The sequence below is a fragment of the Ailuropoda melanoleuca genome, chromosome 4 (assembly GCF_002007445.2).
Source record: "Ailuropoda melanoleuca isolate Jingjing chromosome 4, ASM200744v2, whole genome shotgun sequence".
NCBI classification, from domain to species: Eukaryota; Metazoa; Chordata; class Mammalia; order Carnivora; family Ursidae; genus Ailuropoda; species Ailuropoda melanoleuca.
In genome coordinates, this window is record NC_048221.1 from 128,425,280 (window position 1) to 128,444,988 (window position 19,709).

Genomic DNA, 19,709 nt, shown 5'->3' on the forward strand with positions numbered 1-19,709 from the left:
TAAAAGGATCTGCTGGAGGGACAGGGCACAGGTGAGCCTCTCCCCAGAGATGGAAGTGCTGCAGATATTATTTTTCCTCTCCCCACCTGTCCTGCCAGCACAGGCAGGCATGTTCAGATGCAGCACCCTCCTGCCACCTTATTAAGACAGCTGGGGGCAAGTGGTCCAACACTATTGCACTGCCTTTCTGAAGTAGGTGAATATGCCCCAACTCCTACATTCTCCAGCCGCCTAGCTACAACCAGCAAGGCATGCATAATCCATATGGGAGACACCCCCTGGTGGCCATGGGGGCTGGTGTTCCTGAGCTCCACAGGAATTAACAATCAATGACAGTATTGGCAGGCCACCCCCCTCAGGGCACTGCACATGCAGCAGACTGAAACACAACCCCAGTCTATGAAAAATTTCTCATATGTGTTGTTTTAATATTACAGTTAACTCCTGCAAGGTGTCCCAATTATTAGGGGACATTTGTAATCAATTAAATAAGATCAAGATATCCACTGATCTATTTGACAAAACTGGTAATTGGGGATCTTATCTAAAGGATGTGATCATAATTTGGGGCCTAATGTTTTAAGATTTTTTTAAATTTATTCATTTGAGAGAGAGACAGAAAGAGCACAAGCAGGGGGAGAGGCAGAGCAAGAAACAGACTTCCCACTGAGCAGGGAGCCTGACACAGGACTAGATCCCAGGAGCCTGAGATCATGACCTGAGGTAAAGGAAGACACTCAACTGACTGAGCCACCCAGTCATCTGGGCCTAATACCTGTTTTATGTTCATCCTTTTGAATGTGCTGATTCATGTACCATTTGCTGACCATCACGACCCCCTGGATCCATACCATAAGCCCCTGGACCAACCCCTGGATAGATTCTAACTCCCACACAGCCCATTTCAGCAGGAAGCAGCCAGAGCGGTCATTGTCCCATTCCCTAAGGACAGTTAGGGTTACTATTCCAGGGGGAGGAATGAGTAAGGGACAGGTGGGGCTAGGTAGGCAGAGATAGATAGGGGGGCTATGTGATCAGGTTCACAGAAATCCCAAAAATGTGGAGGTGTGGGGAAACTAGATACAGGAATAAACCCGACTACCCTGCCTTAAGGTATGGGGTGGGTGTCTTTATGATAATCACCTGTGACCAAAAAAGAATAACCAGGCCCTAAAAAGGAAGTAAGGCTTTGAAAGTGTTATCACTAATCCTTGCTCAATGGTGATATCAATAGAAGTTAAAAGGATTTAAGTTTTCCAATTAGCTTTCTATAAAAGACCAACGCTAAAGGCCCTCAGTGGCAACCCTGTCGAGACCCCTCTCACTCTTGAGAGCTTTCTCTGTATCTTCACTTAATAAATTTCTATCGCTTAAAAAAAATAGAAGAAGAGGAAGAAGAAAGAAAGAAAGGAAGGAAGGAAGGAAGGAAGGAAGGAAGGAAGGAAGGAAGGAAGGAAGAAAGAAAGAAAGAAAGAAAGAAAGAAAGAAAGAGAAAGGAAAGAAAAGAAAAGAAAAAAGAAAAGAAAAGAAAAAAGAAAAAAAGAAGGGAAGAAAAAGAAACGAACAGAAACAAAAACAAACAGAAACAAGACTTACTCACTTAACCTGGGCTTCAGCCTGAGGGGCCGGCTTTGGATTGCCTACGCATCTAACAGCTAAGGAGGTACTCCCCAGGAAATTTAAGCAGGGAAATACCACCCTTGCATACCCTCTTGGCCTCACCACAGTTTGATCAGACCTCCCAGAAAGGAGCTTATATACTTCTCTGGAAGCATTTTTTCCAACTGTTGCCCAGGGGATACCTCCATATCTCCTGTCTGGAAACAGGTAGAAATTATTATTATGGCCCCACAGGATGGTATATATTTTCATACTCTTAAAGCTGCTACCTGAAAGTCTGGCTTCCAATCAGCCTGAAAGTACTAAGTACTAAGTGAGATTCCTCCTCTTGGAACGCTGACAGGTCTCAACACACCATCAACAACACGGACAAATCAAGAATAAATCAGGCAATTTAGATAATCACAAAGCTTAGAGGGACAACCAAGAGCTAGGGCAAATTTGAATGAAAAAGTCATCACAAGGCCACTCCCCTCCTTCAAGACTAAAAGAGGTAACTATTTCACCCAACACACAGAAATAAGTACATACAGTCAAGCAAAATGGGGGACAGAGAAATATGTTACAAATAAACAAAACAAAACCTCAGAAAAAGACCTTAATTGTACAGAGATAAGTAATCTAGCTTATAAAGAATTCATAGTAATGGTCACAAAGGTGCTCACTGAACTCAGGAGAACAAATGTACACCATGAGACTTTCAATAACAGGATAGAAAATATTAAAAAAGTACCAAACAGACAGCACAGAGCTGATAAATAACAGAGCTGAAAAATATATTTAAAGTGTTCAAGAACAGACTGGATGAAACAGAATAGTTGAATGAACTGGAAGGCAAAGCCATGGAACTCAGAGCAGCAAAAAGAAAAAATAAAGATGAGCCCTGAGAAATGTGTACAACTGTTGAATCATATTATACACCTTAACACTGTATGTTATTTATACTTGAATAAAAAAATAATTTTAAAAAATGACAATAATTTAAGGGACTTTTGGGACAACATTAAGTGGAATAAAATTCACATTATAGAGATCCCAGAAGAAGAAGAGAGAAAGAAGAGGGCAGAAAACTACCTTCAAAAAATAATGGCTGAAAAATTCCTATTAGGGAAGGAAACAGATATCCAGGTCCAGGAATCCCCCAGAGTTCTAAAGAAGAGGAACCCAAATAGAACCACACCAAGATACATGATAGTTAAAATGGCAAAAGTTAAAGAATCTTTAAAGCAGCAAGAGAAAAATTGTGCATACAAAGGAAACTCTAATAAGGCTCTCAGCAGATTTCTCAGCAGAAATTCTACAGGTCAGAAGACAGTGGCATGACATACTCAAAGTGCTGAAGGGGAAAAACTACCAACCAAGAGTACTCTATCCAACAAGATTATCATTCAGAATTGAAAGAGGAATAAAGAGTTTCCAGACAGGCAAAAGCAAAAAGAGTTTATCACTACTAAATTTTCCTTTCAAGAAATGTTAAAAGGATTTGTTTAAGCCAAAAAGAAATGGCACTAATTAATAATAAGAAAACACAAGAAAGTAAAAATTTCACAGGAAAAGGTAAATATACAGTAAAGGTAGTGGATTAATCATTTATACTATACTTAAGCTACTACAAAGGTTAAAAGACAAAATTAGTACATTTAAAATTATAATAACTTGTTAAGGGATCCCAAAATAAAAAGATGTAAAATGTGACATCAAAAACATAAGACATGGAGGGGAGTAAAAATGTAGTTCTGGAATGTGCTGAAATTTAAATTGCTATCAATTTAACATAGACTGTTATATACATAGGATGATATATGTGAACCTTATGTTAACCATAAAGCAAAAGTTACAGTAAATGCACAAAAGAAAATAAGAATTCTAAAAGTCATCAAACCACAAGGGAAGAGAGAAAAAGGAAGAAGCAAAAGAAGGGAATTACAAAAGCAGCCAGAAAACAACAAAATGGCAATACATACATACCTATCAATGATTACTTCAAATAAAATAGGACTAAATTCTCCAGTCAAAACACACAGAGTGGTTGAATGGATTTTTTAAAAAAGACACACACACACACACATATATACACAAGAGACTCATTTCAGAAGGATACACACGACTGAAAGTGAAGGAATGGAAAAAGATATTCCCTGCAAGTGGAAACAAAAAGAAAACTGGTGTGCCTATACTCACATTAGACAAAATAGACTTTAAACCAAGACTGTAATAAAAGACAAAGTGGCACTATGTAATGATAAATGGGTCAATCCACTAAGAAGATACAACATTTATACATACATATACATATTTGCACACACAAACACACCCAAGATAGGAACACTAAAATATATAAAGCAAAAAATATTAACACACTTGAAAGGAGAAGTTCACAGAAAATCAATAAGAAATATTAGCCTTAAGTGACACATTAGACTAGATAGACTTAATAGATATATAGAAAGCATTCCATCCAAAATCAGAAAAATACATTCTTCTCAAGTATTCATAAAACACTCTCCAGGACAGATCACAAGTTAAGCCACAAAAGAAGTGTCAATATATTCAAGAATACTGAAATCATATCAAGCCATCTTTTCCAACCACAATGGTATAAAACTAGGATTAAAAGAAGAAAACTAGAAAAACTACAAATACTTGGAGAGTAAACAACATGTTACTGAACAACTACATCATATAAGAAATCAAAGAGATCAAAAAATACCTAGAAACAAATGAAAACAGAAATATGATATACGAAATTCTGTGAGATGCAGCAAAAGTGACTCTAAGATAGAAGGTTCATAGCAATACACAGGCCTACTTCAAGAAACAAAAGAAATCTCAAACAATTTAATTTTGTACCCAAAGGAACTGAAAAAAAGGAAAACCCAAAGTTGGTAAAAGGAAGGAAATAATAAAAATCAGAGCAAAAATAAATGACAGAGACTAAAAGACAATAGAAAAGAGCAATGAAACTAAAAACTGGTTCTTTGAAAAGATAAAAAAAAATTGACATTTAGCTAGACTCACCAACAAAAAAGGAGAGTACTCAAGTAAAAAAATGAGAAATGAAAGAGGAAAAATTATAGTAGATACCACCACCAGAAATACAAAGAACTGAAGATACCACCAGGAACAATTACATTCCAACAAACTGCACAACCTAGAAGTGTATAAATCCCTAGAAACTTACATTCTTCCAAGTCTTAATCATAAGACACAGAAAATCTGAATGGACAGATTACTTACTAGTAAGGAGACTTAATCAGTAATCAAAAATCTCTCAACAAAACTCCCAGACCAGATGGCTTCACTGGTGAATTCTACCAAACAATCAAAGATTTAATACCTATCCTTTTCAAACTCTTCCAAAAAATTGAAGAGGAGAGAATGCTTCCAAATTCATTTTACAAGGCCGGCAATAGCCTGAAACCAAAACCATTCAAGTACACCACAAAAAAAGAAAATTATGGGCCAATATTTTTGATGAAATAAAAGATAAAATCATGGCCCTCTCAATAGATGAAAAAAAGGCATATGACAAAATTCAACATGAATTTATGATAAAAACTCTCAACAAAGTAGGTAGAAAGAGAATATAACTCAACATAATAAAGTCCATATAGGACAAACCCACAGCAAATAACATACTCATTGGTAAAAAGCTAAAGGTTTACCCCCAAGATCAGGAACAAGACAAGGATGCCCACTCTCACCACTTACCTTCAACCTAGTATTGGAAGTTCTAGCCACAGCAATTAAGCAAGAAAAAGAAGTAAGAGGCATACAAATTAGAAAGGAAGAGGTAAAACTGTCACTATTTACAGATGACATGTACTGTATATAGAGAACCCTAAAGATTCCACCAAAAAAACTGTAAGGATAAATGAATTCAGTAAAGGCGCAAGATACAAAATATATAAAAATCAGTTGCATTTCTATACACTAATAACAAACTATCAAAAAGAGAAATCAAGAAAACAATCCCATTTATAATTTCATCAAAAAGAATAAAATACCTGGGAATAAATTTAACCAAGAAGTTTCTGAAAGACCTGATTGAAAACTGTAAAACACCAATGAAAGAAAATGAAGATGACACAAATAAACAGAAGGATATTCCAAGCTTATGGAAGAACAAATATTGCTCAAATGTCCATATTACCCAAAGCAATCTACAGATTTAATGCAATCCCTATCAATCCCAATGGCATTTGTCAGAGAACTAAAACAAATAATCCTAAAATTTGTATGAAACCACAGAAGACCTTATGTAGCCAAAACAATCTTCAGAAAGAACAAAGCCAGAGGTATCATGCTACCTGATTTCAAACTATACTATAAAGCTGTAATAATCAAAACGGTTTGGTACTGGCATTAAAAAAAACACACAGGTCAGTGAAACAGAATAGAAAGCTCAGGAATAAACCCATGCATATATGGCCAAATAGTTTATGTCAAAGGAGACAAGAATATACAATGAGGAATGGATGATCTATTCAACAAATGGTGTTGGGAAAATTGGACAGCTACATGCAAAAGAATGAAACTGGACCACTACCTTACACTAATACAAAAACTAACTCAAAACAGATCAAAGATTTGAGCAGAACACCTAAAACCAAAAGCTTCTCAAAGAAAGCATGATGGTAAGCTCCATGACGTTGGTCTTAGCAATATATATATATATATATATTGGGGGGGGGGAATCTGACTCCAAATGCAAGAGAAACAAAAGCAGAGTCCCTGGGTGGCTCAGTCAGTTAAATGCCCACCTTCGGCTCACACCATGATCCCAGGGTTTTAGGACTGAGTCCCACATCGGGTGGGGAGTCTGCTTCTCCCTCTGCCCCTCCCCCGTGCTAATGCACGCGCTCTCTCTCTCTGTCAAACAAATAAATAAAATCTTTTAAAAAGAGAGAGAAATAAAAGCAAAAATAAGCAAATGCACTACACCAAACTAAAACGCTTATGAGGATTGAAGGAAACCATCAACACAATAAAAAGACAACGTACTGAATGGGAGAAGATATTTGCAAGTCATATACCTTATAAGAGGTTAACATCCAAAATATATAAAGAACTCATACAAATCAATAACAAAAAGAACTAATTAAAATACGGGCAGAGAATCTGAAGAGACATTTTTTCAGAGAAGGTATAAAGATGGCTAACAGGCACCTGAAAAGACATTCAACATCACTATTCATCAGGGAAATGCAATCAAAACCCCAATGAGATATCACCTAATGTGTCAGAATGACTTATCAAAAAGATAAGAAATAACAAGTGTTGGCGAGGATGTGAAGAAAAGGGAACTCTCATGCACTGTGGGTAGGAATGTAAACTGGTATAGCCACTATGGAAAACAGCATGGAGGTTCCTCAAAAAATTAAAAATAGAACTACCATATGATCTAGCAATTCCATAACTAGGTATTTCTCCAAAGAAAATGAAAACACCAATTTGTAAAGACATATGCACCTCTATGTTCACTGAAGCATTATGTACAATAACTGAGAGATGGAAACTACCTAAGTCTCCATCCATAGATGAATGGATAAAGAAGATATGGTGTGTGCATGCGTGCGTGTGTGTGTGTGTCATAAAAAAGACTAAAATCTTGCCATTTGCAACAACATAAATGGACCTTGACGGTATTGTTAAGTGAAAAAAATACTGCCTGATTTCACTTAATATGTGGAATCTAAAAAACAAAATATAGACTCATAGATATATAGAGATATAGAGAAAAGATATATAGAGAAAAGATTGGTGGTTATCAGAGGAGAGGTTTGGGGGCTTAGGGTGAAATGAGTGAAGGGAATTAAGAAGTACAAAATTCCCGTTTTAACACAAATAAGTCATGGGGATAATGTATAGCACGGGGAATACAGTCAATAATACTATATTAACCTGGTAGGGTGACAGATAGTAACTAGACTTTATTGTGGTGATCTGTTCACAATGTATACAAATGTCAAATCACAATGTTGTACACCTGAAACTAATATAACATTGCATGTCAATTATAGCTCAAAAAAATGGTTAAGTACATAAACACATTTCATAGAAAAAAATGGGTAATCATCGACACTTAAAAAAAATTAACTGAAGCTATAATTAAATGATAATTAAAATAATTTTTAAGTAAATTATTTTGGCAAAGATCAAAACTTGATAGGAAATGAGTTTTACAAGTTCAAAGGAAAGAGATGCTCTCACACACTGGTAACAGGAGAGAAAATTGGTGCAACCTCTTTGGAGGGCAAGTTGGCAATACACATCCTAATGTAAAATGCCCGTGCTCTTTGACGCAGCACTTCTGGTTATTTTCTGTATTACTACATTAGTAGACATAAGCTAAGGCATGTGGTACTCATTGCAGTATTATTAATATAAAAATGTATAATCTATCAATAAACTTTTTTTTATAAATTATGGTTATATCCATATAAGAGAATGCTATAGAACTATTAAAAATGACAATGCTTGGGGCACCTGGGTGGCTCAGTTGGTTGAGCATCTGCCTTTGACTCAGGTCATGATCCCACGGTCCTGGGTTGGAGCCCTATATCGGGCTTCCTGCTTCTCCCTCTCCCTCTGCTGTTCCCTCTGCTTGTTCTCTTCCCCCCTCTATCAAATAAATAAATAAAATCTTTTAAAAAAATAAAAATGACAAGATTTCATTTTTTATGGCTAAGTAATATTCTATTGTATAAATATACCAATCTTCTTTATCCTGGATTTATATGAATATAAAGTGATTCCAAAAATAGTGTTCCATGCATAATGTTCAGAAGAGTGTATGGTATGCTCTTAGTTGTGTGAGCCTCTTTTAAAAGTAATTTACACAGTTTATCTGTGAATAGAATAGTTCTGCAAGGATCTACAAAGAACAGAAATGGCAATGTAATTTTTTTATTATTTTAGAAGCCAGCATCAGTCTTATATCAATTGTGCTAGAGATACTGTAAACATATATATATATATCTCATATATATATATAACCTGCTCAATTTTACTCACATGTTTTGTTTCATCTAAAGGTGTCTGGCTAGCTCAGTCAGTTAAGCATCCAACTCTTGATTTGGACTCAGGTCATGATCTCAAAGTGATGGGATTGAGCCCTGTGTCAGGCTCCGTGCTGACCGTGGAGTCTGCTTAGAATTCTCTCTCTCCCTCTGCCCCACCCCCACTCATGCGCATGCATTCTCTCTCTAAAAAAAGAAAAAATAGATAAAAATAAAATAAAATAAAAATAAAGTTATAAAAATGATTACCTTTTAAAATTAGCAACTTTTGGGGCACCTGGGTGTCTCAGTTGTGTAAGGATCTGTCTTCAGCTCAGATCATGATCCCAACATCCTGAGATCAAGCCCCAGATCGGTCTTCCTGCTCCGTGGGGAGCCTGCTTCTCCTTCTCCCTCTGACCTCCACTCGTGCTTGTTCACTCTCTCTCTCAAATAAATAAAATCTTTTTAAAAATAAATAAATAATAAAATAAAATTAGCAACTTCTAATGTGTGCATAGAAAAAAAAAATTTCCTGCCTTGGGACAGATTCAGTCTAAATTAAGAAGTGTGAAGTCACCTTCTTTTCCTTTCTATAAATAAACGAAAAAATGTGAAGACTATTAGACATATGTTCTAATTTTCTCTTCCCACCTAACCTGCAATTTCTTAGACCAATCTCTTTAAGCTGTTCAGCCTTCTGCTTTAAACCAATACTATAGAGCAAACCATGTAAAAAGCAATAAAGAATTAACTTGAGATTATCAGGCTAATGATACAGCTACCACAGTGTGGAACACTTTGTGAGAAGAATATCACTGCTGGAGAATAAATGTGAACACATTTTCTGAGATTTCACCAAATACCTACATCTAAATGCATGGGCCAGGTTTTTGTTTGCTGTTTGCCTGAGCAGCTTAAGGCTTTTGTCCCATTGAGGGACAATCCTGCCTAATTACTATACTCCATTTGTCCTACACCTAAGGATACATAGTTTCCTTCTTTATTAGCTTCTCCCAGCAAAACAGAACCATGACACAGAATCTGAACTCAACCCAATTAGGAAACTTTTAAGTTGGAATAAAAGGAAGAAGCTCCATGCATACCTCATAAAGCCTGCATTCCCGAAATAGATCTGAAACATCCAGGTGGGCCAGAGCCAGCAAGTTCACTTTCCTGTCACCAAGTCACCACTAATAGGAGAAAGGATGTCTCTGCATCACCTAGGAATATTTCCTTATCCGCCAAGAGAAAATCACAGTTCCCTCAAGGAAGCCAACCCTTCCAATCTCAGAGGTTTAATGGGTACTACTAATCTTCTCCCTGGCACAACACATATAAGGAAGCAAGTGAGCAACTCACTAACCTAGTTCTATTTAATGAACTATTGGTCTTTGTGTTTCCTCTCTAGTTCCCTTACATTCTACTCTCAATACAGAAGCCACAGTAAACCTTTAAAACTATGTCAGATCATATCTGTCTTCTCTCAAAGCCCCTGCCTTGGCTTCCCATTTCATGCCAAGCAACAATTACTTATAAGGCCTTTATAATCTGCCCACCCCCCATGATCTCTGACATCTCCTCCTTTCCCCTCACTAACTGCTCCAAGAACACTGGTCTCCTTGCTGTTCTTCAAATAGAAGAGGCCACTTAGGAGCCCATGCAAAGCCTTTATACTTATTGGTCCCTCTATATGACTGTTCTTCCTCTATACACTCATGACTAATTCACAGATCTCAAAAAGGTGAGGTCTGTGAGGTGTTTGCCTAAAAACGACCTTCTCAATGAGGCCCCCCCCACACACAATCCCCCTTACCTGCCTTATTTCCCCCAATATCTTTTATTATCTTCCAACATAGTAAACATTTTAATTTATTATCTGCCTTCCATTATTAGAATATAAGCTCCATCAGGGCAGGGATCTTTGTCTGCCTATATACTGTTATATCTTCAGTCTCTAACTCCTAATAGTACTCAGTAAATATTCACTAAGGAATTAACAGCTGGGATGCCAGGGTGCCTCAGTTGGTTAAGTGTCTGCCTTCAGCTCAGGTCATGATCCCAGCATCTTGGAATGGAGTCCCACATCAGGCTCCTTGCTCAGTGGGGAGCCTGCTTCTCCCTCTGCCTACCACTCCCCCTGCTTGTGCTCTCTGACAGATAAATGGATAAAATCTTAAAAAAAAAAAACTCAAAAAGTTAGCATGTACAATAGTCTTACCACTGTGTAGACTATGTAATTTTATTTTATTTTATTTTTATTTTTAAAGATTTTATTTATTTGACAGAGAGAAAGGCAGTGAGAGAGGGAACACAAGCAGGGGGAGTGGGAGAGGAAGAAGCAGGCTCCCAGCAGAGGAGCCTGATGCGGGGTTCGATCCCAGATGCTGGGATCACACCTTGAGCCTAAGGCAGATGCTTAACGACTGAGCCACCCAGGCGCCCCTAGACTACGTAATTTTAACACCAGAACAACCATGGGCAGTCTTTGGGAGCAACAAAGTACTAATACAGAATGCATGATTACGGGCCTCCTTTGAAAATAAAGATTCCTTATCTGTTACCTTCACAAGAATTCAAATCACTATTTTTTTTTCTTCTGATTCATTCTATTTGCATACCCTACCCAGGTTGCAGCCACTATCATTTAGTTTTTGTGGCTGCTTTTTTGTTTTGTTTTGCTGTGAAAAAGACTATTTGAAACTACTTTTTTTACATCTTAACTTCAGATTATCTCCAGCATCCCTCATTAATTCTTGAACACAAATTGCCTAACCTGGATCTATTTACTTTCTAAATGTTAAAGAAATGATGTAGCCATTGGACTCCAAAAGAAAATCAAGCCCATTTCTCATTCGGATGCTATTTGAGAAAGGCTTGAGTTCCCTAGTTTAAGATACATTTAACAACAAAACAGGTTGTTCTTGATTTCCATACTATGTTTGTAAGAAAGCTATTGGTTAGACATTTTGTTTCCTAGTTTTTCCTTTGAATTTCTTCATCATTGAAATAGAAAATTTAAAAAGTTAACCATAACATAAGGTTGTCTCATCTTCCCCTCAAAAACTGCAACAAAACAATACTACTCCCTACAGAGTATTGTTCTCTTGAGAAAAATCTCATCTTAGACAAAAAAGAATGCAATGCCCAGACACATTCCAGTTCAACCCCTAACAGTAATACAGGCAGGCACTCTGAATATATGCTACTATTTATTTACAATGATAATAACCTTACAATGTAAGTTGGGGCAATTTATAGTAGGAAAGATGAGCTTTCAGAGAGGTGAAGTTGCAGATGGTTGCATAACTACCAGGATCCAAATCTAGACCTGCAGACATGGCTACATTCTTCCCATCTCACTGTACTGGCTCTGCACCAGTGCCCAGTCCAGTCCTGACAGAACCTCCTTAACTGAAACATATGGCCTCATACTCCCTCACATTATTAAGGAAATGAATCATTAGCACTTGGCAATATTTACCAACCCTTGGTGAAGAGATTACATAACACTCTTTGCCTTTAATCATTTACTAAGCAGCTAAATTACTATTTTAATCTAATGTAAAAACAGCTCTGAAGTTGTTAGTGTAAATGAGAAATCATCATATCCATATCTGTGACTCCCACTCCTAGATAATTAATACTCCGTTCATATTGTAGCTTATAGGATGATGTTTACCAGAACTTAGTTTAATTTTATCACATAAGTTGGAAGGCATACATACTTATGGGATTTAAATCAGGTATCCTAGAACAGAAAAGTAAACTGTATTTTACGTATTAGAATCCAGTAAGTAGCAGATCTACTCCAACTTCTACTTAGCCTTCTAAGTTTAGCTCCACATAAGATGAATCATTAAGATTCAAAAGTAACAACTGGATAGTTCTAAATTAAAATGAAATAACAGTAGAGCCCAGGAAAAATTATAAAAATTTACTTCCAAGTTAACACCAAAAAGTTACATCACATAGTAGCACTTTAATTCATCCGCTCTTCATTTACTTACCAAAATGCACCCAAAAAAATCTCAGAATGAGAAAAGAAGTTGCAAGAGCACTGGAAATTGATAATATTGGTAAACGATCTATCAGTTACAAAAAATGTTTAATTTCAGAAAGCATAGGTGGAGTCCTAGGTCAAAACTAAAGGGCCTGGGGCGCCTGGGTGGCACAGTGGTTAAGTGTCTGCCTTCGGCTCAGGGCGTGATCCCGGCATTATGGGATCGAGCCCCACATCAGGCTTCTTCCGCTATGAGCCTGCTTCTTCCTCTCCCACTCCCCCTGCTTGTGTTCCCTCTCTTGCTGGCTGTCTCTATCTCTGTCGAATAAATAANAAAAAAAAAAAAAAATTTAAAAAAAAAAAAAAAAAAAACTAAAGGGCCAATGCAACGGTGGATTTCCACCCAAGCCATTGCTTATATAAACCTCAGTGTTGGGGGCAAGGGGATGGGAGAGGATAAGAACAGGGGAAAAAATGTGAAGAAATAATGGGTAGAAACTTCCCAAATAAAGAAAACCATAAACCTACAGATCCAATAATTCCAACTCCAAGCACAAAAGAAAAAGGAAGAAAACTACACCACAGTACATCATTATCACAGTAAGCCATATTAGTGATAAAATGAAAATTGTAAATACATTCAGGGATATGGGGGGAATATATTAAGTAGAAAGTTAACAAATGTCATGGTGATAGCAGTATCTCATTGGAAACACTGCAAATGAGAAAACAATGTCACATGTTTAAGTGCTGAAAGGAAAAAAAACCTGTCAACCTAGTTTTCTATATCCAGTAAAGGTATCCTTCAAGTAAGAAAGTAAAACAAAGAATTTTTCAGTCATTACAAAAGCTGAAAGAATTCATCACCAGCAGACTCACACTACCAAAAATGTTAAAGGAAATAGGCAAAAGAAGGCAGAAGAAAAATGAGAAGAGATGAAAATGTGGGTTTATACAAAGCCATGAATAACACTGGAAATGGTAATTACACGGACAAATACGCAAGATTTTTTATGATTTGCATCTCCTTAAAAATGTGACTGTTTAAACTAAAATAATGCAATGCGGAGTTTATAAAATATGTACAAGTAAAATGTATGAAAACAATGATGTTAAAGAAACAGAAGTATCCAATTGTAAGATTCTTATGCTGTATCTGCAGTGTAATATCACTTGAAAGTAAACTGATATGTTTAAATATGTAACTACAGACCATAAAGAAACCACCAAATTATCAAAACTAAGAGTTATACCTAATAAGCTAACAAAGGAGATAGAATGAATCAATCCAAAAAAGAAGGCAGAAAGAAAGAAAAACCAGAACAAAGAATAGATGGGACAAATAGAAAACAAGATGATAGACTTAAACCTAACCACATCACCAACCATGTTAAATGTAAAGGTTCTGATGATTCCAATTAAAAATCAAAGATGTCAGATTACGGGGGGGGAAAAAAGGCAAAAAAAGCAATCTCAACTACATGCTCCCTGTAACAGTGTATTTTAAATATAAATAAACTAATAACTTAAATGAACGTTTATGTTTTCCTATCCCAGAAACTACGACATACAGTATATTTATATCAGGACAACTACATGATCACATGGTGTCCACAAAGCATATACAAGTGGTTCTTGGAGATTTTTCCCCCCAGCAAATAAAAGGCATGTCACAAACAAAATGAAAGCGATGCTCTTTTACATCTGAAAAATCTTGAGGATAAAGCTACGTGTTCAGTGATTCATATATTATTTTTCATCTACTACACGGAAGAGAATGGGTTAATCATCACAAGGGACATTTAAAAACTATACAAAACTTAGAATGATATGGGTGACCAACCAGTTGAACCAGGTCTTTTCAGATATTGAAAACCCCACAGTCCTGGGTAAACTGGGTAGTTGGCCACAGAGACACTTTATTGATTGTAGTTGTGACAAAGATCATTATAACTATGCACCAAAGTGAAAAGTCATTTATGCTTCTGACTTTAATGTCAGGTCTAAAATCAGAATGTATTTTTATGACCTGGCATAGCACATTATTATAAATTAAGTGTACGTTCTATACCTAAGCTCCAGCATAAGGAGTTGTTGCTTATACTGTCTCAGACAACTATCTCAGAATTCCAAATTTTCTACATGCAATGCCAAATAAATAACTCTTAATCATTTTTGTTAAAAAAAAACCTTTAGGATAAGCTTAATTTTCCTTCGATAGTTAATTCTTTAATCTCATTGAAAATATAAAAACTGGAGACTGAACAATTGCAGTATTGCAATATTAGGCTATAAATAAGTATTCACTGGAGTCTTTTCTCAGAGAATCTCTTGGCACTATTTAAAGGAAAGTTATCTACTGGAAAAGGTTAATCAACTCAAACTCAACAAAAGGTCTGACTTTAATTGAAAGTCCAAATGTCAAAATCTGAGACAAGCTTTAAATAGAGCAAAACAAATTTAACATGTGTGATGCTAAAAATTCTCTTCTGTAAATTTGCATACCTCAAATCCTTACCAGGATGACAGTACATATTTTGGGAGAATGACAGCAGACATTTGCTAAAATGACAGTACACATTTTAATGATAATTTCAAACATGTACATGAGAGATATTTGTCTACAGTTTTATTATCTTGTAAAGTCTTTGTCCGGTTTTAGCATCAGGGTAATGGTCGCCCCTGAAAAACTGAGGGAGTGTTTCATTCTTTTCCATTTTCTGTGGGGGAATTTATATAGAATTGATATTTTCAGTTTCAGCATTTGGAAGAATTCGCCAGTGAAACTGGGTGTTTAGTTTTCATTATTACAATGTTTTTTTTCTATGAATTCATTTTCTTTAATGGATAACCATTTACATTATTTCTTCTTGAAAGCATTTCTGTAGTTTGTGTCTTTGAAGGAATCTGTCAAATTCATCAACATGGTCAAATTTATAGGCATAAAACTGTTTATAATATTCCCTTATTTGAAAGATTTATACTGGTGTTCCTTTCTAGTTTTGTTTTTTTTTTTCCTTAATCACTCTTTTTTATTGGTCTTTCCAAAGACAAGCTTTTATTTTTATTGATTTTATTGTTTTTCTGATTCCAATTTATTTCTGATCTTATTTTCTTCTATCAGCTTTGGGTTATATTTCCTCTTTTTTTGTTAAGGTAGATTTTAAATCACTGATTTGAAACTTTTACTCTTTTTTAATATAAATATTTAATGCTACAGATTTCCCTCTAAGAACTGCTTTAGCTGCAGCCCACAGATTTTGTCACATTGTCCATTTGTTGTCCTTAAGTAAAAATATTTTTAAATATTCCATGTAATTTCCTTTTTCACCGATAGATTGCATAATATTTTTTTATTTTGAAGATTTTTCCAGATGTCTTCATATTATTCATTACTAGTTTAGTTGCATTGTAGTTGGAGACCAAATTTAGTGTGATTTCAATTCTTATAAATATGAAGTTTGTTTTATAGCCCAGAATACAGTCTGTCTTAACATCCCAAGTGCACTCAAGAAGAACATATATTCTGCTGTTACTGTATGAAGTATTCTATAAATATCAACTAGGTCAAATTGGTTGATTGTATTCTCATGTCTCCTATATCCTCACTAATATTGGGATACTGAAATATCCAATAATAATTTTGGATTTATGTCTCCTTTCTAGTTCTGTCAGTTTTTTGTTTTATTTGTTATGAAGCTCTTTTATTAAGAACAAACATTTAGGATTATAGGCAGAAAATCACCAACATTTGGAGTACTTGTACATGGTCAACCAACTTGTCTTAGTTGACATTTATAAAATAAAGCTCCCACTATTTGCACTTCTAGTCAACAAATAAGTATAAGAAGACGCATACAAAAATATTCATTACAGCAATTATAATAGGAAAAATAAGAATTGCCCAGAAGTAGAAAAATCAGATAAACTTACTCGTATGACACACACTATGAAGTAGGTGAAATGAACAAATCATATCTTCATGTATGAGTCAAATCTCAGAAATAAAATGTTGAATGTATGAAACAAGTTGTAAAAGGATACATACATTATGATGGGAGTTCAGCTTTACTAAATCCATCAAATTAGTTGTTTCTTAACAAAAAGGAGGCACACAATATAATCATATCAATATATACCAAAAATATATTTTATAAAATACAGTTCTTTTAATAAAAACACTATGTAAAAGAGGAATGCAGAAAAGTTAATATAATACGAAAATTTGTATTTCAAACCCTAGACCAACAAAATTAAAAAAAGAAAAAAAGAATTAAACACACCCAATAGTGGGAGTAAATTATATTCATAATGAATATTGAATTAATCCCAGAGTAGAACAAAAAAAGGAAGAAAGAAGAAATAGGTGAAAAATTAGCAAAATGGTAGCTTTTAAATCCTGCCATATAAATAAAAAATACATTAATATTAGATGGCTTAAACAATCCAATTAAAAGACATAGATTGAGAGATTGGAGGGGGGAAAAAAGTCAAAATCAAACTGTATTTTGTCTACCAGAAATGAACTTTAACTATAAAAACACAGAATTAAAAAGTAAAATGACAGTAAAAGATATGCCAGGAAATGTTAATCAAAAGAAAGGAGTCACATTTGGAAGGCAAAGTCTATCTCCTACAAATGAATACTACCAGGTTTATAAGAGATATTACAGTATGTTAATGAAGATAATTCATCAAGAGAATATAACAATCCTTAATATGTATGTACCTAAGAACAGAGCTTCAAAACACATAAAGCAAAAAGAGAACTAAAATAGAAAAATTCACAACATAGTTGGAAACTTCAACAGTTCTAATAATCAATAAAGATAGGGAATAAAATATCAGTTAAGAATACAGACCTTAAAAATTAAAGAACACAGAAGGCCTAACCTAGTTCACATTTATAGCATATTCTGCCCAATAATAGAATACATATTCTCTAAGTATACATGGACCACTGACCAAGATAGAACATAATCTAGCCAGTAAATATTTAAAAATTGAAATCATCAAAGTGTGTCTTCTGGTCACAAAGAAATTAAGCTATCAATCAACAACAGAACAATATCTAGGAAAATTTCAAGTATGTGGAAATTAAAAAATATATTTCCACATAACCAGGGATCAAATAGGAAATGACAAGGAAAATCAGAAAATATGCTTAGTTATATAAAGCAAGGCTTAGAGGATAATACATAGCATTACATGCTCATATAAAAAAAGAGGTTTCAAATAAGTTACCTGAACCGTTACACTAAAAACTAGAAAAATAAAAGCAAAAGCAAGCAGAAGAAAGGAAATAATAAAGAGCAGAAATCAATAAATTTGAAAACTGAAAAACAATGGAGAAAAATCAAAGAAACTGAAAGTCAATTGTTTGAAAAGATCAATAAAGTTGAAAATCATCTAGACAAACAAAAACACAAATTATCAATACTGAAAAATGAATTAAGTATAGCTGCATTCATCAAAATGGATGAACTTCTATATACACTATTCAATGAAAAAAGAAGTCATTTATATAAAAACTAAAAAATGAAAACTCAAATAGTATATTTTTGGATCAGATACAACATAGTATAACTACAGAAAAGCATTGGAATGTTAATCACTAAAATCAGAAATATGGTTATATTAGAAGGAAGAGAATTGTGTATTAGGGTGGGGCTTTGTTTCTCAAGTTGAGTTGTATTTTTTCTTTACTATTAGTCAAAACAAAAAATAATCAATCTGTTTTCCAGTTATTTAAACAATAAATCTGATTTTTTTTTTAAGTCATGAAATTCTTTAATGGGAACTAGCAACATTCGAACTGTCAAAATATATTCATAATTAAGCAAAGACTAATAGAACTTTTTCCTTCTCTAGATATTTCACAAGCTTCTGCTGCATATAGTCTGACACAACAGCAAAGACCTTACAAGATGCTTTCTTTTCTTGCAGAGAGATACCATGTATTAACTAAACAATATACAACGAATAAACTATAAATTTTGAAACCCCTAAGCTGGATGAGAGATTCAGCGTTGGCATTATTCTTTATTCAAAATCTCTTCTTAGAGGGGTATATTTTTACTTTCCCCCGACTCAACCTACCCGCTCAATAAGAAAAATAAACAGGAAAATCAAATGTTTGAATGGTAGAGGCTGAACTTTAATTTTTATATTAGCCATCAGATTATGAATCAAAAAAGAAAAGTTGAAGTGTTCGGTATGGCTGGCTTTTTATAACTATTTGTTTTTCAAGAGAATCTGAGGTGTGAGCTCAGCGTGTTCATCTTCCGACAACTATGAAAATATATCCCAGTAAAGAGGCTGATCACTTAATTTGACAAAAGGAAAATTCTAGATAATTTTTTATCAAAAGACACTCCTTCAGCAAAGAATACAGAGAGAAAGTTGTGCAGAATTGCCCTTAATCTTCTGACAATAGTGACATGTCAGCAAGTAGAAAAAGGTTGAAGCCAAAGGCAAAACTGGTGAGATACGAAAACATCTATTTTGCTAACAAATGTTCTGGTATTTGAAGGCATTAACATAATAATACAGAAATAATGGTAAATGTAATCTAAATCAATGCCAATTTATCGGGGTCATTTTTGTTCTCTGAATGTGTACTAAAGTGGTCACAGAAAAGAGGTTAGCAATGACGGGCACTAACAATCCAATAGTGTGGTCTGTGTGAAAACACCACAACATGATAACATCTATGTGTAAATAGGGACATGAACGAGCAATAACATCACTGGGCACAGGATTCCTTTAGCCACACTGTTACTAATTCTATTTTATCAAGGATGTGAAATCTTCTAAATCACAAACAGAGGCACTACAGCAGCCCAGAGGATAGACCAATATTTTGGCTACCATGGGCAGTTTAGAGAATAGTTTCCTGAACAGTGCATGCCTGGGGGTATATTATGGGCAGGGAAGAAACAGAAGGATGTATACCAACAATTCACGAATAAATCACCTGGGTACCTCTATCAAAATACTACTTAATAATCTTAATTACCACATTTAATTCTGTTATCCACACTCACTTAATATGAAGTTTAGAAATATCTGAATGAAGCCAGTAG

At 34.9% G+C, this 19,709-nt stretch overlaps 1 protein-coding gene across 1 annotated transcript in view; it reads right to left on the minus strand.

The window, feature by feature from the left end:
• The window catches only part of TDRD15 (tudor domain containing 15), a 260,315-nt gene that overhangs the window by 161,442 nt on the left and 79,164 nt on the right, over positions 1-19,709 (minus strand). The window lies entirely within an intron of this gene.